Genomic DNA, 7,786 nt, shown 5'->3' with positions numbered 1-7,786 from the left:
CGTCCAGAAGTAGGGGACAATCTCACCCTTACAACAGAAACGATCGACCTCAGCGAGGAAGAAGTTCCGGGTCAAGATTTTATAACTTATCGGATCTCTCCAAAACTCCCAGTGAAATACTCAGTGCCGAAGGAGCAAATTTTCCCGCACCACCAAGACTCCGGAATCCGGGCGACAAGAACTCCAAAAAGTATTGTGATTACCATCATGCACGAGGCCACAATACAAATGACTGCTGGTCTCTAAAGCAGGAAATCGAGAAAGCAGTCCGGTCCGGTAAGTTGTGCATTTGGTGAAAGAAGTGAAAGAAGGAAAATCTTCTGGTAATTCGGTAGATAATCCGAATAACCAATCGGCAATCTGTATGATAAGAAAAGTGAATAACCAGGGCATCAAACGGACCAATCATCATATGGCCGATTGGATGCACCAAGCGATCGCTTTCCCTCCAATCACTCCGAGGGAAATCAAAGATGGTCCAATTATTGTGTCGGCAGTAATAGCAGGGCACAAAGTACGGAGAATTTATGTGGACAGCGGGAACGCCTCCGAAATCATGTATCGGCAATGTTTCCAACAGCTAGCACCGCAAACCAAAGCAAAATTAATACAAGTATCTGTACAATTGGTAAGTTTCTCCGGAGAAGTAGTTCAGCCGATCGGGCAGATCACGTTGCCAACCACATTAGGTACCGACAGATTGGTCAGGACTGTCAACCTGACGTATCTAGTGGTTGGAGCTAGGTCCGTGCATAATGTCATTCTAGGAAGACCAGGAATGTGTGCCTTCAGAATTATCAGTTCTACCATTCATGGATCTTTGAAATTTCCTACCGAAGCAGGAGTGGCAACTTTGGTTTCTGAATCGACCTTGTGCGTGGCAGAGATTCGACAAAGCGAAGGAAGTAACACACAACCTCCGTCTCTCCTTACTGAAGAATGGGTTGTTCATCCGCAATTTCTGGAACAGAAGATTATTATAGGCGCCCAGCTCCCCGAACGTACCAAGAAACGACTATAGAAATTGTTATCCAGCTCCCTCGACGTATTTGCTTGGCAAACTTCTGACATGGTTGGAGTCCCTCGATCATTGGCCGAGCACAAGTTGAAAGTCTCTCATTCGGTAAAACCGATCGCTCAGAGAAAAAGAAATATGGCTCCAGCCCGTCACAAAGCTATTGCCGAAGACGTTCGCAAATTATTGGGCGCCGGAATCATAAGGGAGGTGCGGTACCAAACCTGGGTCTCAAACCCGGTTATGGTTACCAAGAAAGACGAAACTTGGAGGATGTGTGTTGATTTTTCTGATCTCAACAATGCTTCCGAAGGATTGCTATCCTCTTCCGGAGATCGATTTGAAAATCGATTCTTTAGCAAGTTTCCGTCTCAAATGCTTTCTGGATGCATATAATGGTTACCACCAGATACAAATGGCTTTGAGTGATGAAGACAAACGGCATTCGTAACGAACGAAGGACTTTTTTATACTAAAATGCCGTTCGGATTAAAAAATGCCAGAGCAACTTATCAGAGGTTGATGGATAAAGCGTTCAAGGGTCAGATCGGAAGAAACCTAGAAATCTATGTGGATGACTTGGTTATAAAGAGCGAGGCCGAAGATAACATGATCGATGACATACTCGAAACCTTTACCAGGCTTCGGAGTATCAACCTCAAGTTGAACCCTAAAAAGTGTTCTTTCTGTTTAGAGGAAGGCAAGTTTTTGGGAGTATGGATAACTCAATCCGGAATCCAGGCACATCCGGATAAAATTCAAGTTGTAATCTCCATGCAACCTCCGAAGACGGTAAAAGAAATCCAGTCGCTGAATGGCAAACTTGTGGCTCTTCATCGATTTATTTCCAAAGCAGCTGACCGTACCATTCCTTTTATGAACGTGTTAAAAAAGCGAACCGGTAAAGGTCAGATAGAATGGACGGAAGAGGCTGATTCGGCATTTCAAGAATTAAAAGTTTGTCTTGGGTCCTTACCCACATTAACCGCACCAATCACCGGAGAGACCGTAACCGTATATCTCTCAGCCTATCACTTTGCCATCAGCGCAGTACTTGTGGTACACCGAAATCAAGCACAAATACCGGTTTATTACGTAAGCCGCATTTTGAAAGATTATGAAACCCGGTACCCAATGATCGAAAAATTAGCGCTCGCCCTGGTACATGCATCCAAACGACTCCGAAGGTACTTTCAGGCCTTCAATATAGAAGTGCAAACTAATCTTCAGATCCAGCAAATCCTGAGAAAGCCAGAAGTCTCCGGGCGACTCACTAAGTGGGCCATTGAGCTCAGTGCTTTCGACATTACCTACCGGACCAGAGGACCAGTAAAGGGCTAAGCGGTCGCCGATTTTCTTACGGAAGTTCCTACCGGCGAAAGCATCAGAGACAAGACCAGTCTTCCAAAAGTCTGGAATCTATATACAGACGGAGCTTCTAGCAAAGAAGGCTCTGGAGCTGGCTTAATACTGATAGATCCGGAAGGAATAGAATACACTTACGCTCTACGCTTCGAATTTAAGACATCAAACAACGAAGCCGAATATGAAGCTCTTTTAGCCGGACTCCAAACAGCGGCCAAGGCAGGTGCAAGCTCCGTCTTAGCTCATGTTGATTCACTACTTGTTGCCAATCAAGTTAACGGAGAATACGAGGCGCGAGAAGAAAACATGATTCGGTATCTGAATCAAGTCAACAGTTTGATGTCCACATTTGATTCCTGCAAAGTGGTTCATATCCCTAGAAGCAAGAATAAGAAAGCTAACGCTCTAAGCAAGCTAGCGTCCGTCACGTTCTGTCATTTGTCCAAAGAGGTACTAGTCGAAACTTTGCAAGCTCCGGCCATCAATCAAGCGGAAGCCATAATGCCAATCTCCATTCAGGAAAAAACATGGATGACTCCGATCTTAGATTTCTGAAAAACGGCATACTTTCGGAGGATAAGGCTCAGGCACGGAAAATGAAAGTGAAGGCATTGCAGTACCAAGTTCACGACAGAAAGCTTTATCAGAAAACATTTCTGGGACCGCTCCTAAAATTCTTAACTCCGGAAGAGGCCAGCTATGTTATAAGGGAAATCCATTGGGGAATCTGTGGCATCCATTCCGGACCAAGGATGGTTGTGGCCAAAGCAATGAATGCTGGGTATTTTTGGCCGGGCATGCACCAAAGCGCTGTTAACGAGTTGCAAGCATGTGAAGATTGTCATCGGCACACTCCCATAAGCCATCGGGCTAAAAACAACCTCGTCCCTGTAACTTCGGCATGGCCATTTCAGAAATGGGGAATTGACATCGTTGGTCCTTTCCCCGTTTCCATAGGAGGTGTAAGGTTCTTGCTGGTCGCCATTGATTACTTCACAAAATGGATCGAAGCCAAGCCTCTTCGAACCATCACTGGAGATCAGGTACTGAGGTTCGTGTCGGAAAACATAATGTGCAGATACGAAATGCCGCTCTGTATAGTCAGTGACAACGGGAAGCAGTTCGCGGAAAAACCGTTCAAAACTTGGTGCGAAAAAATGCACATTGAGCAAAACTTCACTTCGGTGGCCCATCCTCAAGCAAATGGACAAGTAGAGAGGGCCAACCGAAGCATTGTGGACGATATAAAGAGACGTCTAGGAAGAGAAGGAGTCTCCTGGGCAGATGAGCTGCCGCACGTCTTATGGGCACTTAGGACGATGCCTAAAACAAGCACCAGAGAAACTCCCTTCAGTTTGACATATGGCACGGAAGTTGTCATTCCTGCTGAAGTTGGTATCCCTACCCTCCGCATGCTCTTAAGCCAAGATGATAACGCACAGCAGCTCTGCATGAACCTTGACTTGGTCGAAGAAAGAAGAGAACTCGCGGCCATCCAAGAAGCCAAATACAAGAAAGAGTTGGAAAAACATTACAACTCAAAAGTCAAAGAGGTCCGATTCAAAGAAGGAGATTATGTTATGCGGAGAAATGATGTGAGCTTGTCCGAAGGTACCGGAAAGATGTCTCCGAAGTGGGAGGGACCCTACCAAATTAAAACAGCTGGAAAGAATGGTGCGTACACGCTTATGAAGATGGACGGAACTCCCATTCCCCGCATTTGGAATGGGATGCACCTCAAACGATGTTTTCTCTGAAGAACTTTTATAAAATTTCAAAATAAATTTGTAATACGGAGGCTACGGCCCCCGTCGTTCTTACTTTCCTTGTAATGTGGAGGGTGTTACCCGCACAAACAAACTTTATACTTCCAAGAACTGCTGAGGGTTTTACCCGCAGATTATTTTAATGTTTTACCGAGTATGTATTAAACAGAGAATACACTCCGGACTGATTAAATAGAGTACTCAAAATTTCTATCATTAACAGAGTTGCAACACAAAAGGTATCATCGGCCGAATCAGGGATACTAACCCTAAAAGGCAAGAGCGAACTGGCATTGTTCGTAGTCTTTCCTTCATCTAAAAAAAAAATTATCCTAAAGGTAAAACAAATCGGATCCGTGCAATAAAAAAGAACGTTCTAAAAAAGAAAAATGTAGGCATAAAAAGCATGGACGCATGTAAAATAAAGTAACTACATCAAAAATAACCGGATTAATATAACCGGAAGTCATGCAAAGCCATTCATATATAAAGGATAATTGTCATATACACAAAAAACGGTAAAAACATCATTACATTCGCTCCGAATCAACATAAGGTGCATATCCCAAGTGTCGGATATGTCCACCTTCTAAAAAGACAATTGAACAAACTAAAAACTTTCCAAGGTGCATACCCCAAGAAACCGGGCATGTCCACCTTATTCTTTTGAAGATTCTCCGCTCGCAAAAAAGAGAGCATCTTTGATCTTGGAAAGCGGCTCGTTGACAAGCTTCGGAAGATCTTCCACTACCGGAAAGGTAAGTTAATCAAAACAAGCAACCGCTGCATTTAGCTCCTCTCCAGCATTACGGTTCAGCAACGGAACTTCGGAATAGGGAGTCTTTTTCTTCAGAGCGTGCATGTAGCCATTCTGAAGACCGGAGTTGACGCCTACGGCACTCATTGCATTATTAACAGCGGCAACAACCGCAGTTATCTCCGGACCCTTATGAATGTTTTTGGCCAAAAGTTTCGCTCCTTCCGAAAGTAGCCAAATCTTTGTTGCTTGAAGATCATCCGCCCTCGCTTTCAAAGCGGCATTCTCCTTCCTGATCTCCTCAATCTCGGCTTCATGATTCCCTTTCATTTCCTCGATCTGAGCCTTTAAATCAGCCTCCCCTGTTTTGAGCACATCCCGCTCTGACCAAAGTGTTAGAAGGAAATAATAAAATAAAGAAAAAAGGTATAAATCGAATAGGGTGCATACCAGCCATCATGTTCGCATAAGCCAGACGAGCATTTGCAAAATACTCTTCCATCTTCGCCAAAACCACCGTATGCTCTTCATCCTTTTTCTTAAAAGATTCAGCAAAAATTTTTAACTCCGCTGATATCCTATCACGATCCACCGCTGCGGAGGCAGCAGCCGCTTGAGAAGATTGATTTTGGGTGGTCAAGGATTTGACTTTCTCCTGCTGGGACTGAAGGTCTTGGGTAAGCTGAGCAATCTTTTTCTCCACGTCCGGAGCCCTCTGGATCTTGCGCTTCAAAGAGAGGGTCTCCTTTTCCAAGTTTTCCCTCACTGACTCCGCTTCGACCCATCTTCGATAAAGCTCCGTCACAAAAATGTTGGATTGAGCTTGATTGGACAGGACCATGGCACCCAAATCTTGATTTTTCATTCTCCGGCTCCGGGCGTGGTCCAGCGGAGTACTGATGTTGAAAAGAAGAGTTCTTGCAACAAGCTTATCCATTACTGAATCTTTGTTCCGAATATCCCAATCCAGAACGAACTTCTCTTCAGCCGTCGACAGGTCAATCTCCATGTCGTCCGAAAATTCATCTGCATATCGAAAAAAGGACATCAACTCAGGTTTGAACCAAGATGGAGGAAGAGAGGACACTTGGTCTTCCTCATCATCAATAAAACGGTCCGGACCCAAAGACGAGTCCAAATTCGTACCTGAAAAAGTCACCACCTTCGGTTCTCCGCGAATCTTTCCATCCCCCTTATCCGCAATCTCTGGATTCTCCACCTCCATACTTTCCACTTCGTTCACAGGAAGGAAGCCACCTGAAAAAATAGGAGTGGGCGCAGAGCGAGCCCGTGCGGCTTCCTCCCTCAAGAACTTACCACCGGTAAGATGTTCATCCAACTCAACCATCACATCACTACCAGAATGAGAATAACCTCTTTTGTTTTTCTTCGGCTTCGGCATAGGAAGAGGATCAGACGAACGAATCTGTAAAGGTTCATTCTTCCTCTTGCGGACAAGAGCTTTCTGGTCAACTTCCGGCATGACACCTTTACTCTTCAGAGAAGCAGAAGAAGGGTGATACTGTAGGGCTTCATCTATATTGCGTACCTCCGGATCACTGTCCACATAATCCAGAATAGATTTCTTTCCAGCTTGGGATTCGGAGGAACCAACAGCACCCTTTGTTGGCGTTGGAATAGAGGAAGTTTCTTCTGCCGCAGACGGCTCGGAAGTATCTTGGGTAGTCAGGGGCCAAATCTCCCGAGCCGCATAGGCCACCTGCTTCATAAGCGGAACCTCACCCTCTCCTTGGTCATCGAAGTCAAAATAACATTGAAGCTGGGAACCTTCAGAGCATCCCTGAGAGACATCTCGACACCTGCATTTTCAAAATAAAAACAAGTTCAATAAAATAAGGAAAAAGCAAAATGGCCGAAGGGGGAGGTCAAGGGCCGGAACCTTACGTCCTCGCTTCATACGAATGACCGGCCAATCCCTATCCCCTTGGCCCCAGGAGAAACAGACACGACCCAATAAAAGAAAATGCTCGTGAAGGGGACGGATCGGAGATCTATGATCTATCAGGGCACGGGCCAGCTCTTTATTGAAAATAAAGTCATCTCCCAGGTCAAAGGACATAGTCTAGTCTTTAAACCTCCATACCATCTCCACCGGGAGGCAACGGTCATCTAACCAGAAGAAATGGTCCTTCCAATTTTTTAAGCTGGATCGCTCCTCTCCGGTAGGGGGAGGAATATCCTTCCGATGAGCGAAAATATACCAATCTCCGGCGGAAATGAACTCGTAAAAATACCGGAAAACATTCAAGCCCGGCCTCTGATCCTGGGCCCTACAAGAAATTTCGAAGTGGTTCACACGGCTTAATCCGAACGGATTAACTTGACAGATGTGAACCCTAAAAAACTGAAGAACCCTAATTAAGAATACCGAAAAAGGGACCCTATAATTCGCAAAGTTACAGACACGCGTATAAAAGGGAAACTTCCCCTGGCGGAAAGGGTAAATGGTTTCATCCTTGGAAGGAAGAACTGGACGGAGATCTAGAGGGATCCTATACTCCCGAATAAACTTATCCAACTGCCGTTGGGTAAGCACGCTTACACTCTCTGATAGATTGTCCTTACCAGGAGCCATGTTACAAAAGCAGAAAAAGGACACACCTTGGAGAAGAAGAGATCAAACAAAGACTAGAGGGTAACAGTGGAGAAGAAGATCAAAAAGTAGAAAGGTAAAAATGAGAAAGTAAAAGAAGAATTTATAGGAAGATTATAAGGCGGTTTAGAGACAGTCAAATCAAACCGTCACTTCAAATAATCACGATTCCCAATTCAGGGTTTCTTAGCCGTCACATGTGGGTGACAGACGGACAAGTCATCTAAATCACCCGCGCCACGTCAGCACTCTCCAAGTACAACATCGAG

This window comes from Helianthus annuus, chromosome 13 (genome assembly GCF_002127325.2).
Source record: "Helianthus annuus cultivar XRQ/B chromosome 13, HanXRQr2.0-SUNRISE, whole genome shotgun sequence".
In the NCBI taxonomy this organism is placed as follows: Eukaryota; Viridiplantae; Streptophyta; class Magnoliopsida; order Asterales; family Asteraceae; genus Helianthus; species Helianthus annuus.
The sequence above is the reverse complement of the archived record's forward strand: the minus strand, read 5'-3'. Positions refer to the sequence as shown.